This window comes from Ahaetulla prasina, chromosome 9, assembly GCF_028640845.1.
Source record: "Ahaetulla prasina isolate Xishuangbanna chromosome 9, ASM2864084v1, whole genome shotgun sequence".
Classification (NCBI taxonomy): domain Eukaryota; kingdom Metazoa; phylum Chordata; class Lepidosauria; order Squamata; family Colubridae; genus Ahaetulla; species Ahaetulla prasina.
This window is the reverse complement of record NC_080547.1, coordinates 30,214,337-30,242,170: the sequence shown is the minus strand read 5'-3', so window position 1 is coordinate 30,242,170 and position 27,834 is coordinate 30,214,337. Positions and strand designations below refer to the sequence as shown.

The window sequence follows — 27,834 nt, the reverse complement described above, 5'->3', positions numbered from 1 at the left end:
AAATTGACTGCTTTGATTTAAGAAAAGAACACAATTAATTTTGTTTCTACTTGGAAACCCCTTTTGGACTTTGTGCTTGAGGTGAAAAAAGATGAAACGTTGATTTTGGGTTTTGCTGATTAGATAGGTTTGATCTTATAGAAATGGCTGATATAAGTAAGAAGTTGAGATTTTCTATTATTACCTTATTCTACTGCATCAAAAGGAGTTGGAAGTCAATGCTTTTTTCCCCTTTTTCTCTCTACTCCACACTTTTCCTTCTTCTCCTTTTCCTCACCTATTTTACCTTTATTTTCATTTTTTCTTTATATTTTAGTATTTTTATGCTTTGATAAATTAATAAAATTTTGAAACCCAAAACAAGAAAAGATACTGATATTTACTCTGTCATTTATTAATGGCAAATAGATTCACATGGTCATCCTACAAGTTTGAGCAATACGTAAGTAAATAAATAAATATAAGTGCTGACCTTCAAGCTTTTTTTTTATAAAAGTAAACAAAATTGCTTAATCTCTAGCTAATAAAATATACTCAAAGCAAGTCAAATGTTTTTATGCTGTTTTTGGCAGTGATGTGTGGAGCAGCTCCATTTATTTAAGCTTCAAGTGCTATTCCTGGGCAGAAGCTTCCTTGGAAAGCAATTAGTTCTAAATTAGTAAAGGTTTATTCTAATTATTTCCAGGTGTGACACATTTTGTAGTTAAAAATAAGGATGAAAATAACAGTCCTGTCCACCCCCTCCCCACTTTGCATGTAAACACATGCACACCATGCAGGGCTCAAAGAAGGGGATTAAGAGAATCTTCTTTGACAACTTTATGTGAATAGTTGCCTTCTTTGATTGGATTCTTAAGGCAAAAAAGATATCTAGTCTAAGCAAAAACAAGTACGTGAGCATGTTGGGATCAATTCCAAGACATTTACTTGTAAGATGAGAAAACTGGCTGAATGGTGACTTGTTCACCTATAATATTCATGTATGATGGGTTATGTTGAATGAGGAGTACTGGATAAAGCATCAGGCCCAAAGTACCAAGAATAACATGTGGAATTACTTCTGAGTAATTCTTTAGTGTTGTTCACTTACAGACAGAATCTTGCCAGACTAAAGCAAATAGTTGTGCAGCTATTAGATATGCTCTGTGAACTGCTAGGGAGGGTCTCTATTTATTATCTTCCTGCCAATCAGACGTTCAAACTCTCTTGCCTTTTTATCCTCTAGGAAAGAGCCTCTCCCTCCTGCAACTCTGGACTATATTCCCTAATATAAAGATACCTACAAGTGGGAAGAGATTCATGAATTGAATTTTTAAAGTTGCTTTTTGAGTAGAGATAAATTTCGTAAGTAAAATTGGTTCAGTTTGCTGTGGTACATGATTCAATTCACTTATTGTGCAGTTATTTTTGCAACTGATTCATTCAGTATCACATGCTGATATAACAATGGCAGGTCACTGGGTTGGGTATTTATCCATAGGAAAACCATGATTTATCAGTATTTGAAAAGGAACATGTGCATGTCCAAATCAAAGTATATAGAGATGAAACATTTTTTGGGAACATCAATGAAATTTAGTGCAGCTAACTTACAAATTTATGTAAGCAAATGAAATGCACTTGTATATTGATTAACTATACTTATACACAGATAACAGTGGAAATAAGTAGGTTTATTTGTAATTAAAGAAATGTGCAATGCAGTGATAGTTATGGTGGTTGATTCTCCAGGCTTTTCACCTGTAGCAAGAATCACCTTAGATAAAGGAGATTTGCTGTTGTCCACAATCACTCACTGTATTCTCAATATATTTTACATGTAATATAGATTATCAAAGCATATATTACATGTAATATATGAGCACTGCACACCAGAACAACTAGACACAAGAACAGTTTTTTCCCGAATGCCATTACTCTGCTAAACAAATAATTCCCCCAACACTGTCAAACTATTCCCTAAGTCTGCATTACTATTTATCTTGTTATCATTCCTATCACCCATCTCCTCCCACTTACAGACTGTATGACTGTAACCTTGTTGCTGGTATCCTTATGATTTATATTGCCTGTTTCCTGATATGATTTGATTGATCATTTGTATCCTACGACTATTGCTTATTTGTACCTTATGATTCTTCATGAAGGTATCTTTTCTTTTATGTACGCTGAGAGCATATGCACCAAGACAAATTCCTTGTGTGTCCAATCACACTTGGCCAATAAAGAATTATATTCTATATGATTAGATGAACATATATCCTCTGGCATCACTTTCCCAATGCTTTAACTTCAAAAAGAAGGAGAGGATTAAACTGATTTCCAGAATCTAAGCTTTGTCTGATCCAATTTCTGGAAACCATCTGATAAGGAAAATTAGAATGTAAGCTACTCAGATCAAGATCTAGTGCAGTCTTTCTCAACCTTAGCCTTAAGATATGTGGATTCCAACTCCTAGAATTCCCCAGCCATACTCTATGCATATGGCTCTGTTGAATGATCACACTTGGAGGACTGGTCTCACCCACTATCTCTTCTGGATGTTTCTCTTTGCAAATCTTTGTTTGTCCCTAATCTAAAATGATAGCTTTTCATTAAATATCCTTAACTAGAAAAAGAGTTGTTATAAACCAAATAAACTACATAAGCTTAACAGAATAACAGAGTTGGAAGGGACCTTGGAGATCTTCTAGTCCAATCCTTTGCTCTAGCAGGAGCCCTATACCATTCCAGACAAGTGGCTGTCCAGTCTCTTCTTAAAAACCTCCAGTTGAACTTCTGGAGGCAAGACATTCAACTGGCTAATTGTTCGAACTGTGAGGAAATTTCTCCTTAGTTCTAGGTTGCTTCTCTCCTTGATCAGTTTCGATCCATTGATTTAGTTTTAGAGATACCTGGCTATGTCACAGCAAACTTGCACAGGGCAAGGAAGGCTCCAAACAGGTTTGGATGATTGAATCTGCATTTGGTAAGATCAGTTGGTTGAATGTTTTTCATTAAAGTCAGTAAAATTAATCATTTAAATAATAACTATTTCCCAACAGTAATTAGCTTTTGAAATGCACCAATCACCGAAACATTAACATTAGTACACAAGAAACTGGAAACAAAGAAGTACATTTACATAGGATGAGGCTTATAGAAAGATTCCATGTGATTTTTCTAAAAATGACTTCCAATCTAACATAAATATGTTTGAAAACCAATGAATGGCTCCATTGAAAACAGTCTTAATTGGTTCATTTAATATTTGGTGTTTGCCATTGTCCTTTCCTTTCCTTCCATTATTCTTATTTTCTTTCTTCTTCCTTCTCCTCCATTTGGTCTTCTGGGTTATGAAGTTAATGTTACGCAGGTTTGTTTGTTTGTTTTTTAAAAAAGTCTTGCTAAAAATTCTCTTGCCTGTGGAAATTCTAATCACACTAATAGACTGTGATTCAATAAATCACTAGAGATGTGATTCAATAAACCACTAGAGATGTGCTATGTTCCTTCTTGCTTCAAACGCTCTACCATCATCCCAGTGCCGAAGAAGCCCACCATCAAGGAACTGAATGACTACAGACCAGTTGCTCTAACATCTGTAGTCATGAAAACCTTTGAAAGGCTAGTGCTTTCCTACCTGAAAACCATCACGAATCCGCTCTTAGACCCCTTGCAATTTGCATACCGAGCAAATAGATCAACAGATGATGCTGTTAATATGGCTCTGCACTACATCCTACAACATCTTGAGTCTCCAAAGACCTATGCAAGGGTCCTTTTTGTAGACTTTAGTTCAGCATTCAATACCATCATTCCAGACATTCTTCTAACTAAGCTAAACCAGCTACAGGTACCGGAACAGACTTGTAAGTGGATCACAAGCTTCCTAACAAACAGGAAGCAGCAGGTGAAGCTAAGCAAGATCACATCAAATACCTGTACAATTAGCACAGGGGCCCCCCAAGGCTGTGTGCTCTCCCCACTTCTCTTCTCTCTGTATACCAATGACTGCATCTCCAATGATCCATTTGTTAAGCTACTGAAGTTCGCAGATGACACAACAGTGATTGGTCTCATTCGAGACAATGACGAATCCGCATATAGACGAGAGGTCGAACGACTAGCCTTGTGGTGCAACCAAAACAATCTGGAACTGAACACACTCAAAACCGTAGAAATGGTGGTAGACTTTAGGAAAAACCCTTCCATACTTCCACCTCTCACAATACTTGACAACACAGTATCAACAGTAGAAACCTTCAAATTTCTGGGTTCTATCATATCGCAAGATCTCAAATGGACAGCTAACATCAAAAACATCATTAAAAAAGGACAACAAAGAATGTTCTTTCTGCGCCAACTCAGTAAGCTCAAACTGCCCAAGGAGCTGCTGATCCAATTCTACAGAGGAATTATTGAGTCTGTCATTTGCACCTCTATAACTGTCTGGTTCGGTTCTGCAACCCAACAAGAAAAACACAGACTTCAGAGGATAATTAGAACTGCAGAAAAAATAATTGCTACCAACTGCCTTCCATTGAGGACCTGTATACTGCACGAATCAAGAAGAGGGCCGTGAAAATATTTGCAGATCCCTCGCATCCTGGACATAAACTGTTTCAACTCCTACCCTCAAAACGACGCTATAGAGCACTGCACACCAGAACAACTAGACACAAGAACAGTTTTTTCCCGAAGGCCATCACTCTGCTAAACAAATAATTCCCTCAACACTGTCAGACTATTTACTGAATCTGCACTACTATTAATCGTTTCATAGTTCCCATCACCAATCTCTTTCCACTTATGACTGTATGACTATAACTTGTTGCTGGCAATCCTTATGATTTATATTGATATATTGATCATCAATTGTGTTGTAAATGTTGTACCTTGATGAACGTATCTTTTCTTTTATGTACACTGAGAGCATATGCACCAAGACAAATTCCTTGTGTGTCCAATCACACTTGGCCAATAAAAATTCTATTCTATTCTAGACAAAAATCCTCCTTGAGCTTCTTTGTAAAAGGGGTGGAAAGGAATGAAGGAAAGGTTGAAAGCTTGGCATTTCTGAAATATAATTCAATTTCAAAACAATGAATAGGCTTTCTTCGTTGTCCCTAGGCCCAGGATAACTGCTGATGGTTTAGATGAGAGATCTCCACCTTTGACATCACTCAGAATATGCATCAGCACATGACATGTGGGCGCTGATGCTACTCTTGCCTTTAAAAAGCATGATGACAAAGCATGATGATAAAGCATTCTTTTGCACCTTTGCATCCTTAGGGTCAAGGTAAGACAATAAGTGGGTAAAATTAATAAGTAATACATTTTCAACAGAGAGAAAGCAATGCAATTTTAACCTTGATTTTCCCCACAAACGAAAGTGCTTGCATGTTCCAGCTGGTAACTTCAAAATTAAAAATAAAAAGTATCCATTGCATTATTAAAAGTGTATAATGATGTTATTCATGGCAATCTGTATGTCCCAGAACTCATAGTTTGTCTCTAATCAATCTTTAGAGCAAGGCACATATTAAGGCTGCTGATGCAGAGAAATGTATATAGTTGAGAAAAGATTCATTGGAAAAAAGTATATGGAGAAACTGAATGCAAAAGAAGGGTGCATTTTATAAATATGCCAGAAAATGTATACAAAAATACATTCAATAACAATGCAAAGAAATACAGCAGCAGCAGAAAGAGAAATAAAATTAGCCTGTTTTTTAAAAAATCCAAGTTATAAAAATCAAAGCAGATCTATTCATTTTTTTTAAGAAGTCTCTTTCTGCATTGCTAGAGATCATACCTCACAAGGAGGATGTATCAGCTCACATATTACAACAGGACTGAGAACCAAATGTATTAAAGCCATAAAATTTCTTGAAATGTTTTCTTGCTTCCAATAAAATAGAAATAATTTTTAAAATCTGCAGGGTTTAGATAACACATGGGCTCTAGCAGTGAATTTGCTCACAGCATAAAAATCAGAAAAGTAATGGATTCAGAAGGCCTTAGAGTTACTGAGGATTAATTAATACCTAATGCAAAAAAACCCTCAAATATAATAAATGGTAACAAGATGTACAAGCTGACACCATCTAATATTTTTCAGATGAAAATAGGGGAAAATGTGAAATATGAAATGGTCTTACATTGAATTAAAGATCACCAACTAAAGACCTGCAAAGAGCCGTTGCTGTTTCCACAGCTGCCAAACTTAAGCAAAGTAAGTTCAGAAACAGGGAATGTTCAAAGATCGAAGAGGACATATTATCATGATTGATTACCAAAATAAGTGGTCAAGTAGAAGGAAAAAAGGGAAAACCATTTTGAAGAAATTAATGTACACCCTTTAAAACAACACAACTGAAGGAAGCTGAAATAATGCTCCAACAGCATTGGGATATAGGAATGCCACAAATTAAAGTATAGAGGGCTACAAATTTTTTGAGAAAATCAGAAAGTGGTTTAAAAAGCATACCCGTGCAGCTAAATTGCAGCATAATGGAAGCAATTAAAAGCTCCCACCTACAAAAAGAAAAAGGCATTGTAGGTCCTAATGTGGGAAAGACAGCATTAATTCTGATGAATTAATTGAAAGCAAAAAAAGGTATACCAAAAGCAATGCTTAGGAGCATAGCAAAGAAGAAATGGTAAGAATTTGAAGCATCCACATCCACATCCACATCCACATTCATACAAACACAGACACTCCCATATAAGTCCTGAGAAATGTCTTATGGAGCTGCCATTCACATCAGGGGAAAAAGTATTCATTAAATGTTGCAGGATTTTGAGTCATGTAATTGCATTCATTGCATCTGTTTTTACTAAAGAAGGCTTTAGCAACAAGCTTTCTGTTCTGACTTTAATCAATCTGGGGTATAGCTTTGGATTTAAAAAACATGTCTACGAATTTAGAAAAATTTGAGAAGAGTTACAGGGTGAGGAGATTGTCCAAGAACAAATCGTCATCAAGAACAGGTGAAAGCACTCTAAAAGTTTTAAATAAACTCTAATACCAAATTGCTAAACATTTCTTTCCTAAACTTTTCTAAACAATCTATTATTGGTACCAGCAGCATTTATTTCTAAATAGAATACTCACTTTTAAAGGCTCCAGTGGTGAGCGTAATAATAAAGAAAACATGGGAAGAAATTGTATGTAGAGCAGGGCAAGGCAACCTTTTATGATTTCTTTTTATTTATTTATTCAATATTTTAGCACTCCATGGGGAGAGGCAAGAGTCTTCTTCATTCTAGTGTTGTCTCATAGGTTCAGGATATATATGGACAAATGTATGGACAGATAAAGCCCTCGTTTTCAATAAAGCCCACCAGTATTGGCAACATGCTTAATTAATGTGGTTAGTATCACCATACAATCAATTATTTATTTATGAAACGTATGGGACATATCAATTGATCCAGACTTTAAGCACTATGGACAACTAGGAGCAACAAAATCAAAAGACAGCAATTAAAATGGGGATCTTTAAAAGACATGGAGAAAAATAACGCCTTGGCCTGACATTGAAAAGTCATTAATAACAATGTCAGATAGGTAAATGTCTTTAGGTAAAGCATGTCAAAATATGGAAGGCCACCACTGAAAAATATCTTTCTTATAGCTAGGATCTATAAATTCTCTCTGAAGGGTATATGAAGAAAGGAATTCACAGGTACCCCAAAACCCAAAAAAGATACATACTGTATGGAAAATGGAATTTATCAGGTTCCAAAATCTCTTTCTTCACATAGACATTTGTAAGTCAAAATTAACCTTTGTAAATTGAATCTGAAAATGAACACAAAGTCAATGAAGAAATGATCTCAGAAATGTTGTTTGACCTCAGAAATGTCTGGAATTTAATTTACCATAATTCAAAATAACCTTTAAAGATGCTTTATAACTTTGATAAGTTGACAGTCCCTATTTCAAATATTTGCCAGTGCTTGGAAGACATTGCTGAGGAATTTGGAAGGTATCTGCACGATAAAATCGCTCAGATCCGGGACGGGCTGGACGCTGATTGGGTGGATTCAGGCGGGATGACGGAGGCAGGTCTTGAGAATATTACTTGGGCGGAGTTCGACTCTGTGACTCCCGAAGACATGGATAGGATACTGGGGAGGCTGAATGCTACCACATGTTTATTGGACCCGTGTCCCTCCTGGCTGGTGCTGGCCACTCAGGAGGTTACACGAGGCTGGCTCCAGGGAATTATTAGTGCTTCTTTGGTGGAGGGAGTCTTCCCAGCCACCTTGAAAGAGGCGGTGGTGAGGCCCCTCCTTAAGAAGCCTTCCCTGGACCCGGCTATTTTGGCTAATTACCGTCCTGTCTCCAACCTTCGCTTTGTGGCGAAGGTTGTTGAGAGTGTGGTGGCATGGCAGTTACCTGGAGGAAACTGTCTATCTAGACCCGTGCCAGTCCGGCTTCAGGCCTGGGTATAGCACGGAGACGGCTTTGGTCGCATTGGTTGATGATCTCTGGAGGGCACGGGACAAGGGTTGCTCCTCTGTCCTTGTCCTGTTAGATCTGTCAACAGCTTTTGATACCATCGACCATGGTATCCTGCTGCGACGGTTGGGGAGTTTAGGAGTGGGGGGCACCGTTTTTCGGTGGTTCTCCTCCTACCTCTCCGACTGTTCGCAGACGGTGTTGACAGGGGGGCAGAGGTCGACCGCTAGCCACCTCACTTGTGGGGTGCCACAGGGGTCGATTCTCTCGCCTCTCCTGTTCAACATCTACATGAAGCCGCTGGGGGAGATCATCCGTGGTTTCGGGGTGAATTGTCAACTGTACGCTGATGACACTCAGCTGTACATTTCCATCCCGAACCACACCAACGAAGCCGTTGATGTGATGACCCGGTGCCTTGAGGCCATTCGGGTCTGGATGGGGATGAACAGACTCCGACTCAACTCATCCAAGACGGAGTGGCTGTGGGTACCAGCATCCCGGCACAGTCAGCTGATTCCATCGCTGACTGTGGGGGGCGAATCGTTGGCCCTCAGGGAATCGGTGCGCAACTTAGACATTCTCCTGGATGCACGGCTGTCTTTAGAAGATCATTTGATGGCCGTCACCAGGGGAGCTTTCTATCAGGTTCGCCTGATTTGCCAGTTGCGCCCCTTCCTGGATTGGGACTCTCTATGCACAGTCACTCATGCCCTCGTTACTTCCCGCCTGGATTACTGCAATGCTCTCTACATGGGGCTCCCCTTGAAGAGCACCAGGAGGCTCCAACTGGTACAAAATGTGGCTGCGCGGGGGATAGAGGGATCATCTCGCAGCTCCCATGTAACACCTCTCCTGCGCAGGCTGCATTGGTTGCCGGTGGTCTTCCGGGTACGATTCAAGGTTTTGGTCATCACCTTTAAAGCGCTCCATGGCATGGGACCATGATATTTACGGGACCGCCTGCTGCCGCCAGTAGCCTCCCATCGACCGGTGCGCTCTCACAGAGAGGGCCTCCTTAGGGTGCCGTCGGCCAAACAATGTCGGCTGGTGGCCCCCAGGGGAAGAGCATTCTCTGTGGGGGCTTCTGCCCTGTGGAATGAATTACCTGTGGGGCTACACCTTCTCCCTGATCTTTGAACCTTTAAGCGCGAGCTTAAAACTTTCTTCTTTCATCAAGCAGGGCTGGCCTAATGATAAATTTTAATTCGAGGGTTTTTAGTGGGGTTTTTAAATGGGGTTTATTCTATTTTTATAATTTTACACACTTATTTTAAATATTCAGCTTATTGAATTAGATTTTTAACGATATATTGTATTTTAAACTTTTTGGTATTTGTGTTTTATCTATGCTGTACACCGCCCTGAGTCCCCGGAGAAGGGCGGTATAAAAATGTGAAAAATAAATAAATAAATAAATAAATATTGTTGCTTCAACTTCATTCTACTTGATATGTGGACAATACTTCTGCTAGAAATTCATAATGTAGGATGTATACTATTGACTGGAAGATAATTAATCTCAAATCTTGTTGTTTTTCCTGTTTAGTATTATAGTTAAATTGTCCTTAAAGAATAGACCTTGGTTTTTTTAATTCCCATTCCTGCTAAACACTAACTAATAATGGAGAATATTTGTAGTTCAGAGTTGAAATGAGGGTGCTGTGGTCCGCCAGCAGCCTGCAGAGCTGGCAACAGAGTCGGACAGCGATGAGGCTGAGGAAGAACGTGGGCCAGTCCTGGAGGCTGGGGAAGGCCCGGATGAGGGCTCTGCGTCGAAGGCTGAGGTGGGGCCAGGGCCATTGAGGAGTGAGGTGCAGACTCCAGAGCCTCCAGAGACTGACAGTAGTGAGGCAGAGGAACAGGAGGAGCCTGTTCCTAATGCACGCATGAGAAGAGCTGCCAGAAGGCAAGAGCAGCTCAGGCAAAGAGGACGACTCGGGAATAGGGCCAAGAAATGATTGGCCCCTCCCATAAGGCTTAAAAGACCAGCAACAGCATTTGGGCTCTTTGCTGGAAAACAACGTTGATAGCTTTGTCTTGTTGCATTTGTTTTATATCGGTGTCTTCTGAACTTTTGACAAGAAAGACCTTTGGCAGTTTGCCTAATTGGACCAAGGTTGGTGATAGGACTGAGGAATTGTGTTGGGAGGAATTTGCTTTAATTTAGTTGAACTACACTGAGAATGAAGTAATTTTCAGCTGTTCGAATAAACTTTCCTACTTTCTACTTGGGCGTGGGTCACAACACAGGGTTTCTTGGTGTCTCTGAGCTTGCTTGTTCTCTTGCAGACATTTCATTACCCTAACTTGGTAACATCATCAGTGCTAGTAGGGAGTGCTGTTTGCTGTCAGTTTATATTTTGGTGATTTGCCTCTCTGTGTGGGTGTGGGTGGTCTTAGAGATTCTTTGGTTGGGCTTTTTATTAATGGCTCTTTGGCAGTTTCTTGATTGGGGATATTGTTTACTTGATTGTTGGTCTGAAGTTAATCTTGGAGTTAATCTATGCTGATCTGGGTGCTGATCTGGGTCCTGGAATCTTTTGTTCTCTTTTGGGCTGGTTGATTGTCTCTTTTGCATAGTCTAAAGATGTTGTTAATGTCCATGTGTCTAATGAGGGCTGATTTGTCAGTGTGCCAGGCTTCTAGAAATTCCCTTTCTGGAACCTTGCCCTGGTCCTAGCACTGATGATGTTACCTAGTTAGGGTAATGAAACATCTGCAAGACAACAAGCAAGAGAGCACCAAGGACCCCTCAAACACTAACTAACCTATTTCTGCATTGATTTAAGTATTAAGGATTTTTGATTAAAATGATAATAATACAAATTGATAATGTGTCCTCTTAATTACAGATAATTAAATGGAAATTCTATGAAACATGCCTCTGAGCACCTTCCTAAGGAGACGATAACTATTAAAGGTAAAGGTATAGGTTCCCCTCGCATGTATGTGCTAGTTGTTCCCAACTCTAGGGGGCAGTGCTCATCTCTGTTTCAAAGCCGAAGAGCCAGCGCTGTCCAAAGACATCTCCGTGGTCATGTGGCCGGCATGACTAAACACCAAAGGCGCACAGAACGCTGTTACCTTCCCACCAAAGGTGGTCCCTATTTTTCTACTTGCATTTTTTACATGCTTTTGAACGCTAGGTTGGCAGAAGCTGGGACAAGTAACAGGAGCTCACCCCATTACACGACAGCACTAGGGATTCGAACCGCTGAACTGTTGACTTTTTGATCGACAAGCTCAACATCTTAGCCACTGAGCCACCGCATCCCTTTGGATAACTATTATGGGAGGGCTATTACCTTTATACTTTGTAGGTCATCAACAAGATAGGATATTGGACTACCTCAATTGATAGTCTTTAGATTCAGTGCATTTCTAGTCCCATTAATCCTAGCCTTTTTACTTCTGGAAATAAGAAAATATAATCTGGAGAGCCTTTGGACTAGACAGAGATGAGGTCTGATGGATTTGTTACATCATCTCGCTTTTCTTAGAAAAAAGCTTGGGAAAATACTGGTGCCAGCACACACATCATGAATGAAATATTTTGAATGTGGAAGGCTAATTCCCATTATGATGGGATGAGCTTCTATTTTTCATTCCTGTTTCTTTTTTATATTTTATTTTATTCTTCCTTAACCTGAAAAGAAACATCTATCTTCAAAACAATGATACCAATTGCCTTCTAAATGGTCTTCGGACAGGCAGACATTAAAATATTTGGGCCTGTACTGTGGCTGCCTTGTATTCTGTGCACATTTGCTGGAAAATCTAGATGTTAACATAGATGGGTTATAGCACAATTAACCACATCAAGGTTTCTCTCTCTCTCTCTCTCTCTCCATGTGCTTCTTTGTGCATTATATTTTTAGGAGATATTCCAAATACAGTTTTCCAATAATATGTTAGAGGAGAAGGAATTCTCACTTATTAGGGCTACTGATAAGTGGGATCTTTGTCTCCCACTGTGTCTTTCATGCATTTTAGTGAAAATATCAGTTATACCCAGCACTTTACTGGGTATAGACAATGCAGGCATTTTTAAATCCCAGGCAGATTTCAACTCCTCGCCTATGGAGACACAAAAGATAAAGAGTATATAAAATTGCTACCCTGACCAATGTCTTAGTTTCTCAATGATCATAAATGCAAGGCTCTTATTTTCATGGCCAGAAGGAAAATGTCACGTGCAAATCAAAAGATTGCACATTCTTTGACCATGATGCATGTAAGACTCTCTGAGGCTGTGTGACTGACTTGGAACCCATCAGCCAAGCTCCCTTATCCCCGCTGGCATTTTGTAGTTGCCGGCTCTGTCACTTTTGATGGATTCCACAATCTTTTCCAATACTTTTTAAAGAGATTTTTTAATCCACCTTTATTATTTTTATAAATAACCCAAGGCAGTGAACATAATTAATGCTCCTTTCTCCTATTTTCCCCAGCAACAATCCTGTGAGATGAGTTGGGCTGAGAGTGAGGGATTGACCCAAAGTCACCCAGCCAACTTTCATGCCTAAAGTGGGACTAGAATTCACAACCTCCTGGTTTCTAGCCTGTAGCCTTAACCATTTCAGGGTTAGAAAGCAAATGGGAGATTGTACCTGCTTTTTAAAGTGTCAAATGCATTTCATGAGATTAAAATCTATTTTCCTCCTGGCTTGTTCTCTTCTATTTTTTATTTATTTACTTATTTATTTATTATTCACACTTTTATACCGCCCTATCTTCCTAGGGACCCAGGGCGGTTTACAGCCATATAAAAACATATATATATATACAGAGTAAAACATTAATTTAAAAAACTTATTACATAGGCCGAATATTTAAAATAGAGATATAAATAATAAAACCCCATTTAAAACCAGATTTAAAATTTAAACATTTAAAAATTTAAAATTCTAGTCCAGTCCTGCGCAGGTAAATAGATGTGTCTTAAGCTCGCGGCGGAAGGTTCGAAGGTCAGGAAGTTGGCGAAGTCCTGGGGGAAGCTCGTTCCAGAGGGTGGGAGCCCCCACAGAAAAGGCCCTTCCCCTGGGTGTCGCCAGTCGGCACTGCCTGGCCAACGGCACCCTGAGGAGTCCCTCTCTGTGAGAGCGCACGGGTCAGTGAGAGGCATTCGGTGGCAGCAGACGGTCTACCTTCTTCTTCTTCTTTTTTTTTTGCAAGCCTATGGAGTCTGCTGCATTAACTGCTTTGTAACCTGTTATTACGGGTACTCACAGTGGGCGTGTTATACTACTAGACATTGGATGTGGATTTATGATAGCAAGAGATGCTCTGAATTTTTTCTGTCTGCCGAATATGTTCCTGGATGTTGAGTTACTTTATTGTTTTCAGAGATTACTTTTTTGTGTACCTTTGAATCAATCTTGACTCCTGGCATCTGCCCGGACAAGTCCCAGCAGTTATCTTGGCATGATTTCAGAAGTTAATGAAGATTCTCAGTCATCCAGGTAGAGTTGTCTGGAAAATTGAATCATGGCAACTGGACGTCTTGTTGGTTTGAGACATTTTGCTGCTCATCCAAGCAGCTTCTTCAATTGGAGCAAGCTGGTTAGGTACAGAGTTGTTGAAATGGACCAACTCCTCTGGCATCAACCTCGAGGTTTCTTCTCCAAAGTGCATTATAATGTCAATTTCAGAAGTGGTTTGCCATTGTCTCCTTCTGGTCTGAGAGAGAGGGACCCATCCATGGACCAAGGACATCCAGCTGGCCTGTGCCTAAAGCAGGACTAATACTCCCACCCTAAGGCACTCTCCTGGTGCCTTAATCACTGGCCCTACTTCTGGAATTCTCTCATTTTTTTCCAAAATTTGGAACAACACTGTCTCTATCCCCAATATCTAATTTTGTATCTGTCTTTCCTCCAAGAAATCAAAGCATTACATATAAAATTTTCGTTTTATGTTCTTTTCTGACAACAATCCGATGTAGATAGAAATGAGAACTGGCTCAAAACCACAGAATCTATGATTATGATTGTATTTGAATCTTGGCTTCTCTAGTGTAGATTTTAAATTAGACTGGCTGTTGGGCTGACAAGTCCAGAATCATGGTTAGAACTTTATTCTTGCTTGGCATTGCTTTTTATTAAAATTTAAAAACAAATTTATAAACATTCCATTGTTGGCGCAGTTTCATTGCAGTAACAGATAAGACTCTTGCTATATAGGCCTTTCAAAGAGTAAGTGACAAGTATTCAGATATTTACAAAATTCATTTCTAAGGATAGGTGAGATGATGTAATGATATCCCTAAAATAAAGGCAATCAAATTCTGGGAAGATTACACATTTGTAAAAGGGTAATTGTAAAAATCTTATGTGAACTAATCTGGATTTCTTTACTTGATGGTACCAAAGGGAGATAAATGCCTTTCAATTATTTTCACTTGTTAACACCAGGATACAAAGACTGCAGATACAACTCATTCTTCCTTATGGCCCTGTGCTGCATTGATATGCATGTAATAATTCAAACTAATGTTACTGTAGTTCCTTTATTGAAAGCCTTATATGTATTTCTTTGTTTTTCAAGTAATGTGATTCATTAACGGCATCGGTCTTGCAAAAGTTGAGCTGAAAAAATAGAGCATATTTCCGAAGTTCAGCTCCTTTGGAATCTTCTCTATTTGTCTATTAACTTTCAGTATCTTCACATACAGGAAAAGAGTCACAAATGCATGGAAAATAATGGCACCCTAGACATGTAATAACAGAGTTGGAAGGGACCTTGGAGGTCTTCTAATCCAACCCCCTGTCCAGGCAGGAAACCCTACAGTCTTCAGGAAGTCTTCAGGAGAACTCTCCTTTCTAGTGCTTTAAGCATTGGATCCACACCTGGAAAAAATTCAGAAGGGAGCAAGATTTTGCATATGACTTGGTAAGCATTGCTGGAAGAGCAGCAGATTTCCAGCATATGGGCGGTGCCATGCACAAACAACATAATTAGAACCCTTGAAGTCTAGAGATAAAATTGCAAGTGTCTCTTTCATCAGCTTTACCTGCCAATAAGTTTGCCAGCACTGTACCTTCTAAATGTGGGTCGGTTGGAATGTAATATGCTTAATCCTCTTTTTTTTTTTGCAACACCCTAGAGCTTGTTGTGCAGCTTACAGAAGGCATCTCCCTTCTCTTGCTCCGTCTCTGTCTTTCCCTCTCTCTGCTTATTCTACTTTGCAGTGTGCTGTTCTTCCTCTGAAACTCCATGTGTTAACAGCTTGGTGACAGGCTGTTGCTTGCTAATTGGGAGTCTCAGAATGGAGCTGCAACAGCCAAATTTTCTCAGGCTGGGCTCCGGTGGCAGCCTGCGTAGTCAGACCCAGATGATCTTTCTTGCACCCTTAATAAGGCACTCAGGCTGCCTGTGCCTGTCATGATGCTTCAACAAGCCTAGGGTTTAAGGACTCACTCAAAGAACGTTTAGAGATCCTTTTGTGTTCAGAGAAGGAACACCCAAGTGGATTGTAATTGGGCTGTCAAGGTTTTTTTTGCTTGTCAGTGTAGGTGTAAACATAAATCGGCACAGACTGTGGAAAGAGAGCTGGGAGTATATTTGATTCTCCTTCCCAAACAACAAAGAGCAAGGGAATCCTTTTGTGCCGGCCTTAAGAAGGTGTCTTTGAATTCGCTTGCTCCCTGATACAAGGACCTTGAAATATTTATTCTTTGCAAATTGAAGAATGAATGGACTTGGTCCACATCATCTAGATAACTGGTTTAGAACACGGATCCCTCCCATCCACCCCCCCTCCATTAATTTCTCACTCCTTATGATGCAAGATGTACTAACAGGGCCACCTGCTATGCGTGTTTTAAGATAAATATCCACAGATAGGTGCCTAGAAGCAAAAATACTTTTAGAATTGTAGCAATGGGGCTGGGCTTCCATTCTTGATAAATATTGCTTTTTGGAAATGCCTTGCCCTAATTTTAGTGTACACTTGGAACATGGAGGATTTATTTATTGTTTTTGGGGTGGCGACATGCTCAGCTGGGACCTGGCAATGGTTTTCTATAATGCACCAGTAAAATAGGTTAAGGGAAAGATACAATTTGTAGGTATACATCTGAAGCTTTGCTCAAGATAGCCTCAGCTAATACATTCTGGCCATTAAAAAAAGGAAGTTTCCCTTGTCGTCATGCCTGTCTCTAGGAGGTGATGTTTATCTCTGTTTCTTAGCCAAGGGAACCAGCTTTGTCTGAAGATTCTTCTATGATCATTTGGCAAGTGTGACTGCATATGCCAAGACCCACAGAATGCTGTTGCTTTCCCACCTAAGTGGTACTTTATTTATCGACTCACATTTGCATGCTTTTGAACTGATAGATTTTTACGTATCCCCTTTATTTTGGGGCCACAGCGCTTGGGGAAAATTGAATCTTTCATTGACTTTTCTCCTAAAATTCATTTTCTGGAAAAGATGGAAAGCTTTCTAAAATACCCATGTAGGTGTAACAATAGTTTTGGGGAGGGACCATGAAAGATTAAAATTCTAGACACCTTGTTTCTTCCAAGATTCATCTGTAGAATGGGAAGAATCGTTACAAGTTGATCTTCTGCCTATGTCATAGCTATTTAAAAATGGCAAAACATTTACTAAGGGAAAGCAGGAGCATGAATCCAAATTCCTTCTTTTGATTCTTGATTCAAGGATATCCCCTTCAAGTCAGTATGATAGAATAGGAATAATGCTGATAAATGGTAGCATATTTTTTCTAAATTAATCTGATTGTACAATGAGCTTTCAGAAAGACATACATCAAAAGCAGAGAAAATCTGGGCAACATAGGAGATTCTCCCAGATCAAGTGAATTGATGACAGCGCAAATATGATGAGATCTCAAAATTTATTTAAGGGAATTTATTTAATTTTTTCTCAGTATAGGTAGTTGGTTGAACATTTGACATATTTTAAGATTTCTGCCTGTTTGCCTCATTATTGCATATTGTTAAATTTTTTCTTGTTCTTTTGATTTAAGGCACTGTCTGGTGTTTCTATTGGTAGAGCTGGATTCATATCCATGAAGGTTCCAATAATTTTCTTTCCCCTAAAACAGTGCTGGCTAATCTTTTCTGGACTAAGTGCCCAAAGCACACATGTGCGCGTGTGAATATGTGCACGTGTGAACCCCCAAAATGCAATGCATGTGTTCCCCCCACATGCCCCTGCCCTACCCCTGCCCCCCACCCCCCATGCATGCAAGCAGCCCCCGCACGTGTCCCACTCCCTTGCGACAGAGACCCGAAGAACAGCTGGCTGGCTGGATGCATGCGCGCATGTGTGGTGGAGCTGAACTGGGGTGACGGCTCGTATGCCCATAAAGAGGATGCTGCATGCCACCTCTGGCACACATGCCATAGGTTCGCCATCACGGCCCTAGAAGGATTTTTTTAAACCAAAAGACAAAACAGTCTTTTCAAACTGTTTTTGCATGATGAGAGATGTTTTATTTATTTTTTATTATTTTATTTATTCAATTTATTTGCTGCCCATTTTATTTCAAATGACTCTAAGCAGCTTTTTTGCACTCAAATCAGAAGCATTGAGGCACTTCTGGTTGAAATGATTAGCCAGCGACATCAACGTTGCCCTGGGAATGCCCAGTTGGGGGCTGCTTTCATGTCCCTGGCAAGAGTTGGAGTGAAGGATGAGAATTCAACTTTACCCCATGGCAGCTTTCAGGTATTGAACATGGGCTTGCTAATCTCCTGTCCAGTGTTCCAATCACTGAAGCCACTGTGCTATATCTAGGCAGCTCACAGCATAATAAACATTAAAAATATTAAAATCATCAGATATAAAATGACAGAGCTGACAAAATATACATTCATATTGGCCGTAGTGGAAATCTACTAGGAATGAAGTTGGGGGTGATGTGGACGGAAGTGTATTCAAAAAGATCTGGTTGCTTCTGAAAGAAAATGATGTGTTTGGATGTTCAGGTTTGGCTTTGAAGAACACCATCTGGGAGGTCAGATTCTTATCGAACTGCTTTGTACCAGCTCAGACAAGCACAATCATTTCTTTCAGAGTTGACTCTACTGTCACTTGCATTTCTGTTTCCGATCCCATGATACCAGTCAAATTCCCTCCCTTCCTCCCTACCCCTATAGGCATTTACATTTTTTAAAGCTTGACTACATAGAAACCGAAAAGGAACAGGGTCATTTTAAAGGGATCTGCTTCTTGACAGTTGCATTATAAAAGATGTTGCAACAGAGGACAATTAGTGAGCTGTTTTGTTATTGCAACCAACTTCTGCAAAAAAAAAAAGAAGAAAAACGCTGTGGACTAGTGTGGCATTTTCACATAACAGAAGCATTTAGTGGTAAAGTGTCAATAAAGATTCTCAGTCATCCAAGTAGAGCTCAGACTGAGCTCAGACTGAAGAAGCTACTTGAATAAGCAGCAAAATGTTTCAAGCCCAAAAAGAAAAGAAATCCAGTTGCCATGACTCAGCTTCCAGATGTTACTGGCAAAAGATCTGGTGAATGAGAAAAAAGTCCCATCTAATTTAGCACCATGTTTTCCCCAAGGGATAAGTTCATGGGAGTTGGGTGTTCAATAAATTCAAACAAACAAACGAGACATGCATGAAATGACCAACTAATAGAGATATAGATTAATGTGAATTTGTTATCATTTAATAATTGTGGCTAGTAGTTACTCACTGTAGGACCCACACTCTTTATACTTTATATAAATAACCTTTGAGACCATATTATAAGCAACTGTGTTCTCTTTGCAGATGATGTTAAACTATTCAACACCACTGACAATGCTACTACTCTACAAAAACACCTTGACTATGTATCAGAATGGTCAAACAATTGGCAGCTCCAAATCTCAACCAACAAATGCTCTGTCTTACACATTGGCGAAAAAAATCAGAACAGAAAATACAAGCTGGATGGATACGACTTAACAGACGACCCTCACTCTGTCAAAGACCTTGGAATACTCATCTCAAATGATTTAAGTGCCAGAGCTCACTGTAACAGCATTGTTGTTAAACAGTTTTTTAACATTGTTAATGTTAAAAAACATTAAGAGTTGCTAACCTAATCTTGCGTAGTTTCTTCTCCGGTAATATTGAACTGCAAACTAGGGCATACAAAACTTTTGCCAGACCAATTCTTAAATACAGCTCATCTGTCTGGAACCCACACTGCATATCAGACATTAATACAATTGAACAAGTCCAGAGATATTTCACAAGAAGAGTCCTCCACTCCTCTGCTCGCAACAAAATAACTTTTGCCACCAGACTCGAAATTTTTGGCTTAGACAATTTCAAACTTCGCCATCTTTGGTCTGACCTAAGCATAGTACATAAAATCATCTGCTACAATGTCCTACCAGCCAATGAATACTTTAGCTTCAACCAAAACAATACAAGAGCACACAATAGATTCAAACTCATGGTAAACCAATCCAAATTAGACTGCAGAAAATACGACTTCAGTAATAGAGTTGTCAATGCCTGGAATGCACTACCTGACTCTGTGGTTTCTTCCTCAAATCCCCAAAACTTTAACCTTAGACTGTCTACTGTAGACCTCACCCCATTCCTAAGAAGTCTGAAAGGGGCGTGCATTTAGTGTCTTCTTAAATTCTACATTAACTTAGGATCAATTCCATCCAGCAATTGCCATTCCATCTGACTGAGGCTGATAGAGAAATAGGACACCTCTCTGCTAAATTCTGATGACCATGGGGTTTCTTTTTTGCAATGGTTTCTTTTCAGGATGCTTTTTTTAAAAAAGAAATTGGAAATAAGAATATAAACCTGAATTTACTTTTTCCTTTTCCATCCCCATGAAACAAAACAGCCAATGGGCACAGATTGTATCATCCATCCATTCCAATAGCCTGAAGAGATTCTTGCATAGGAAGCATTTCCTTCCATTGGAAGCTTCAATGTGACACAAATCTCCTTGTCAAGGAAAAACACATCCTTCACCTCAATGAGAAAACTTGCATCAAACAGAGCAAAAGTATATAATTAAGGTGATGCCATGACATTGTTGCACAAACCTATTGTCTCCTTTTTAATTTCTTAGTGTCACACTTGGATTTTACTTTGGAGTGATATCTGTTACTCAGTTTGTAAGATCAACCTTTATTGATGTTATACTGTAAAAGTTGGTAACATTTGCCTAATCTCTCCTGAGCTCAAATGACTAGGCCGTAGTAGTACAAAAATGGAAGTCAGGGCTTAGAGGCTCTAAGTTTGATTGGGAAGTTGTGGATTATCTCAGAAAAAAAGAAAACAGCAAACTATTTTCATAATGTTGCTAAGTAAATGGCATGATGATCTTCATATGGTCACCAAGAGTTGAGTTTGGTTCAAGCTGTATCCTTAAATAGCAGTAAACAAACAAATTACAGTAAATCGCCATATATAGTGACAGGAAGTTGAACAAATTCTTTCAGAATGATATGAACAAAAAACCCTTTTTCTTTCCTTCATCCATCAATATCACAACAATAGCTCGATATTAAGAGAATGGAGGAGGGAAACAAAAATAGTATTGGCATTCTTTATAATATGTATCGTTTTAAATGAGTTCGTCAACCTATATGAAGGTGTATTCTATACATCATTTCGACATTAAAGGCAGCATGTAGAAGTACATAATGCTAATGCTGGAGGATATTATGTAGGGCATTTTAAGGCAGGGAAAGAGGCCTGGACTCTGGGACTAAAGCTGCTTTCAGTAAGATTCTCCCATGCTATTTGTTGCCAGAAATAAAGGAAACAATGGCAGTTTCATTCCACATACATGGAGTTCTCAACTTACATTCATTTCTTTAGTGACCATTCAAAGTTACACAGCTCTGAAAAAAGTGACTTATGACCAGTCCTCACATTTCCAATGTCAAAACATCCCAACAGTCATGTGATCAAAATTTGGGTGCTTGGCAACCAGCGTGTATTTACAATAACTACAGCTTCCCAGGATCGTGAGATCACCATTTGTGACCTTCCCAGTAAGCTTCTGACAAGCAACGTCCAAAAAGGAAAACCAGATTTTCTTAATGTCTGCATGAATCACTTAACAATTGCAGTTATTTGAATAGAATAGAATAACAGAGTTGGAAGGGACCTTGGAGGTCTTCTAGTCCAACCCCTCAGGCAGAAAACCCTATATCATTTCAGCCAAATGGTTGGCCAATCTCTTCTTAAAAACTTCCAGTGTTGGAGCATTCACAACTTCTGGAGGCAAGTTGTTCCACTGATTAATTGTTCTAACTTTCAGGAAATTTCTCCTTCGTTCTAGGTTGCTTCCTTCCTTGATTTGTTTCCACCCATTGCTTCTTGTCCTGCCTTCTGATGCTTTGGAGAATAGTTTGACTCCCTCTTCTTTGTGGCAACCCCTGAGATATTGGAACACTATTATTTGCTTAATAGCCATGGCAAAAATGGTTGTAAAATCTGGCATGACTCATATAACAACCACCTTGCTTAACAATGGAAATTCTGGTCCCAATTGTGGTCAAATGTTGTGGACTACCTGTACACAGGTCTTCTGAACTAGAGAAAACAGGAAGAGAGAGAAAGCAAAGCAAGATGTTGCTCTCTTTTTCAACTCTTCATGCCCTTTCCAAATATCTACAATCTAAGATAACCACATTTTCTCTAACCAACCCAATCCTGAGTTTCCGCTTCAGTAGAAAAAACAGGTAACAGATTAACAGAGTTGGAAGGGACCTTGTAGGTCATCTAGTCCAACCCCCCACTCAAGCACGAGTCCCTACACCATTTCTGGCAAAAGGCAGTCCAGTCTCTTCTTGAAAGCTTCTAGTGATGAAGCTCCCACAACTTCTGAAAAAAACTGTTCCATTGGTTTATTGTTCTCACTGTCAGAAAATGTCTCCTTATTTCTAGATTATCTCTCATTGAACAATTTCCATCCATTATTCCTTGTCTGACTTTCAGGTGCCTTGGAAAATAGCTTGACCCCCTTCCTCTCTGTGGCAGCCCCTCAAATATTGGAACACTGCTAAATGGCTTGAGACTCTTAATTTTATTAGGGCATTGGTTGGAACCTGACACGTCTCCCCTGGTCCTTCTTTTCATTAGACTAACCATGCTGAGTCCTTGCAACCATTCATCAAATGTTTTAGCCTTCAGTCCCCTAATCAGGGGTGAACTGCTCCTGGTTCGGACCGGATCGTCCGATCTGATAGTGATGGCGGTGGGTGGTTCAGAGAACTGGTAGCAAAAATCCATGCCCCTCCCCCGCTCCAGCTGAGCTGCGTGATCATCAGAGGTTTTTTTTTACTTTTAAAAGGATTTTTTTTTCTTCCGCTGAAAAAATGCTTTTAAAAGTAAAAAAAAAAAGCCTCTGATGATTGCGCGGCTCAGCTGGGACCATCAGAACCCTTTAAAAGCATGTTTTCTACAAGCTCTTCAGCTGAAGAGGTTGTAGAAAAAAATGTTTTTAAAAGGTTCTGGCAATCAGGCAACTCAGCTGGGATTGTCAGAACCCTTTAAAAGCTTTTTTCCCTCTGGCGATCCCAGCTGAGTTGCCTGATCATCAGAACCCTTTAAAAGCAGGGCTGAAGAGGTTGTAGAAAACATGCTTTTAAAAGTAAAAAAAAAAATTGGCCACGCCCACCCCATCACATTACCCTCCACACACACAAAGCCACGCCCACAGAACCGGTAGTAACAAATTTTACATTTCACCCCTACCCCTAATCATCTTGATTGCTCTTCTCTGCACTTTTTCTAGAGTTTCAATATCTTTTTTGTAGTGTGTTGACCAAAACTAGATGCAGTATTCTAGATGTCGTCTTACTAAGGCTTTATAGCAGGGGTGTCCAAACTTGGCCCTTTGGAGAGTGGTGGACTTCAACTCCCAGGATTCCCCAGCCAGCATGAGCTATAAATTTAAGCAAGTTGCTAGTTGGAGAATTCTGGGAGTTGAAGTCCACCACTCTTCAAGGGGCCAAGTTTGGACATCCCTGCTTTATAGACTGATATTAGTACCTCACTTGATCTTGATTGTATCCCTCTGTTAATAAATTTAGGATTACATTGGCTTTTTTGACTGCCACCTCATATTGCTGGCTCATATTTAATTGGTTGTCCACTAAGACTCCAAGATCCCTCTCACAGTTACTGCTCTTAAGCTTGGTTTCACCCAGTCTATATGTGTACTTTTGTTTTTTCTTGCCTAAGTGTAAGACTTTACTTTTCTCTACATTGAATTTCATTTTGTTAGACAGGGCCCAGTGTTCAAGTCTGTCAAGATCCATCTGGATCTTGAGCATATCATCTAGGGTGTTGGCTATTCCTGCCAGCTTAGTATCATCCACAAATTTGGTAAATTCCCCTTCTATTCCCTCATCTAAATCACTTATGAAGATATTATAGACTATTGGGCCTAAGACAGAACTTTGTGCTGCTTACTTGCCTCTATGTAAACAGGAAGATATTTCTTGAAAGCAGTTAACTGGAGAAAACTCGTAGTCTGAAACTACCAGTAACACTACAATTTACCTAAATCCATGCGGTACTTAGTTGTTTTTATCTATAAAAACACTACACTGGGAAAAGATTAGTACCCATGTTTTCCTTTGTTTTTTCTTTTCCTGTTACCTTGAAGAACCTATCATCTATACTTTTATTTTATTTTTACTTCTAATTCTTTCATCTTTTTTCACTGTGTTTTGTCCATTAATCTAGCAGCATCCAACTAATATCAAAACATCAGTAATTAATCAGTTATTAAAAAGTAACATGCAACTTCTTTTCTTACAAGTTCCAAATTTTGGTAGATTCAGGCCAAAGACAAGACTGAAGCCGAATAACAGAACAACAGAGTGGGAAGGGACCTTGGAGGTCTTCTAGTCCAACGCTTTGCTCAAGCAGTTGGTTCTGTAGATGCCACATTCTTTAGGTGATCTGTGAATTTTTGGAGTGTGAGAATGGATAAAATCCTTTACTTTATACCCTCCCAAACCCATATTCCTTTTTCTAGAAACATACATCTTGTTTAATCAGTCAGTTCTTTCTATTACCATAGTTTTCTGTTGAAATAGGTGGTCATCACTGCAGCCTGTTGAGACAACTTGGAACTTGAGCAAACATTGATAATGCTGAGAGTCTTAATTTCTGCCAAAAAGGGAGTTTCCTTTCTTTCTGCTGTAATATTTTCTTACTTGGCAACATCTGTCTATAGAGCATGATATTCAACACCTCTAGAGTTAATTTTTTCTCTCCCAAATACAATTATGGTATTAATACTTTAGAAATTTCAATAGAGATGAAGGAGTGGGAGAACTTGGCATCAGTTATCCTAGAAAGTCTCTGGGTAATTGACATTTCTTTAAATTCCCACCATTAGCACATGATGTGGCATTTCCGTTTCTATCTGAAATCAGTGGCAAAATACTACTGAAACATCTGTGAATAAATAAGACCAGTGAGAGCTCATGGATAATGCATTTCAATAGCTCAGCACAAAAACTAAGTTATTATTTTCAGTGGGTGACCTCCATTGATGAATTTTATTAATAGCTAAATTTGACATTCTCTTTGGTTTATATCCCAAAAGATATTTAGATAATGTGTCTCTGGCCAGGCCTAATAGTCAAATATTATTAGTCAACCAAGATCCTGGATTGAAAATTGTGTCAATTAACACACGGAATGGGACAATTCACCATGCCAACTCGCCATGGCCAACTTGTTGTGACCAACTTACCATGGGGACAACTCGCTATAGGACAATTCAACAATTCAATTTAATTATTTCAAATAATCTAAATTTATTTTAATTTTTGTAATTCACATTTAATTTTGTCTCTCCTTTTGCACTCTTTCTTTAATTATTCAATTTCACCATTTTTTCCTATATTAATATAACTCTTTTTCCTATATTAATGTAACTCTTGTGCTGTGGTGATTTGTCCCACAATAATTTGGCCATGGCAAATTGGTGGCAAGTTGGCTGTGGCAAGCTGGCCACATTGAGTTGGCCATGGCAAGTTGTCCAAGATCTATTAACTCCAACATATGTTGCATTCTAATAGTGTAACTAGAAGACATGTATTTAACGGCACATCTATGCATTCCTAACAGTTAACATCCATAGTTCATTTCTGATGACCTCTAGTTTGCTGAAGCATTCTTCATGTGGATTTGGCCTTGAAGCAAAGCAGGAATAAGAAACTGATCTCAGTTTAATTCCATGGTAGGCAGAAGAGATGAACTGTACAGCTTTGTCTTTGTCTTCAACAGTATCTGCAGTGAATATACCTTGACTTATAATTCAGCATTCATTTTGTCCTCGATTCTGATCTTGTTGCTTTTCTCTCCTGTAATCGTAATTCATTTCAACCCCCAATGAAGGATGAAGTCTTGAAATTTTTCACCAGTTTACTGTGCACCTCCCCCTTTCACCTTTGCTTTCTTTTCTCTCCATCTCCCCCTCAAGACCTATTTGGCCTGTGATGATGCAGGAAGGAGTCACCAGTAACCTGGCAGCATTCTTTCCTCTCTACCCCCAGTGTTAGCTCCACTGCCTCCTCCCTTTTCTCCCCCCCGGCCATGCTGCTATGATTCCAGCTTGCTCAAGAGAAGCAATGATAAATTTCCTACAGTGGCATTACAGACAGTCATAAATAATGCCTTGCACTCTGGTGCTGGCAGTTTCCATTAGGGCTGTCTGGATTGGGCTGTTGATACCTTGGTTTATGCTGGGACCAGCAGTAAAATTTATCAGTCTTTTTTCTTCACCTCATAAATCATCCCAACCTGAAGCCAGATGGCAGAGAGACCCATGGAATCACATCACAGGGGCAAGCAGAGAAGACCTTCTTGGAAAGGCGAGAGATAGAACACAGTGGCAGAGACACCTTTCCAGTTTTCCCTTGTAGATTTTGCAATTTCTCCTATAATAGTATAAGACATTGATGGACTCTCTGAAGCTGGGGGACTACATGATGCTACCCAAAGCATGCCCTCAAAGGCTTTCCAAAGGGTTGACTTAGCTGCATTTTCTAATGTGACAAAAAGGGGAAATGATTAAATGCATAAATCATGTTTAATTGTCATTAGCTTTCAATGTAATTGAAAAGAAATAGATGTTTGAATCTCTGCATTTTGATAGCATATTGTTTGGTGGTCTTGAAAAAGTGGCTTGAAAAATCAATACACATATGTTGTATGATGGACAGACTTTGTTAAGGCTAAACCTCTAAATATCTTTGTAACCAGTTGACCAATTGGAAAGTTTGATGCAGACAAATTGGATTAAATGATCTTTGTGATGATGATGATGATGATGACGACAATGATGACGATGTTGGCATCTCATATATTCCATTTCCAAACATCTGTCAGGAACTACTAAGGCAAGAATCAGAAACTTTTTGACATGTCTCACACTTTACACTAATTCATACTCAGTTTGCTAAGATTTTTGAAGCAAAAATGGACTCTGTTCATACATTGTGCAAAGATATGAATCACAGGTTAGAAACGATAATGCTCAAATTCCTATAAAAATGCTAGGCCAAACAAATGTCTTTTTGAATTAATATAATGAATAAACCTAACCTTATTTTTTTTGTTTGTTTGTTTGTTTTCAGTTACCTCATCTGAAGAGAAATTCTGACAATAGAAGTTTGGGGCCCCTTTGAGGCAGTATTTTGGTATCTAACCTTTTTCCTTCAGTTATTCTACTGCCTTGGATCCTATATCACTCTAAATCAGGAGTGGCCAGCACTTAAGAAGTTGGAAGCTACAATGTCACATTCTGACGTTTGGGTGCATTGCAAAAGGCTGTCTGGTAATATTATGAAGTCACTGGGATAATTTTTTGAGGGGTAGGAAGGGGAGATAGAATTGGAGAAGTATGGTGAGAATGAGATCAAGAACCTCAGAGAGACAATCTAGATCCATTCCAGAATCTTCCTGAAAAGCCCCCAGTTGTGTCATTGATGTTCTCTGATTTTGCTGTCAAACATTTGAAGCTCAAATTGTTGGAAGGCTCTGGAATGGAATGGAATGGAGGGGAGGGGAGGGGAGGAGAGGAGAGAGAAAAGAAGACTTGTATAAGTATGATGCAGAAGCTCTCAATGTACATGCAAAGTGACACAGTAATAATAATCATAATAATGATACCAATAAGAGGAGATAGTAGAAAAGATGAGAAGGATAACAATAACACTACAGCCATACAAATGGGTAAAATACTGAAACATAAGACAATACTGGGAGGATAGGTGTTTAGCAGAGTGATGGCATAAGAGGAAAAAAACTGTCTTTGTGTCTAATTGTTTTGGCATGCAATGACATCCTGAAGAATTGAAACAAATCATGTGGGTAGATATGGCCTTTGGCCAT

General features: G+C 39.3%; 1 long non-coding RNA gene across 2 annotated transcripts; it reads left to right on the top strand.

The window, feature by feature from the left end:
* Positions 1-5,116: 5,116 nt before the first annotated feature.
* LOC131203883 (uncharacterized) lies at positions 5,117-26,837 on the top strand. Of its 2 annotated transcripts, XR_009156495.1 has the most exons (5): positions 5,117-5,284; positions 11,311-11,378; positions 15,132-15,349; positions 19,219-20,480; positions 26,704-26,837. It is a non-coding gene; the product is annotated as an uncharacterized LOC131203883 (long non-coding RNA). The 2 variants fall into 2 exon arrangements; XR_009156494.1 differs by lacking the exon at positions 15,132-15,349.
* The last annotated feature ends 997 nt before the right edge of the window (positions 26,838-27,834 follow it).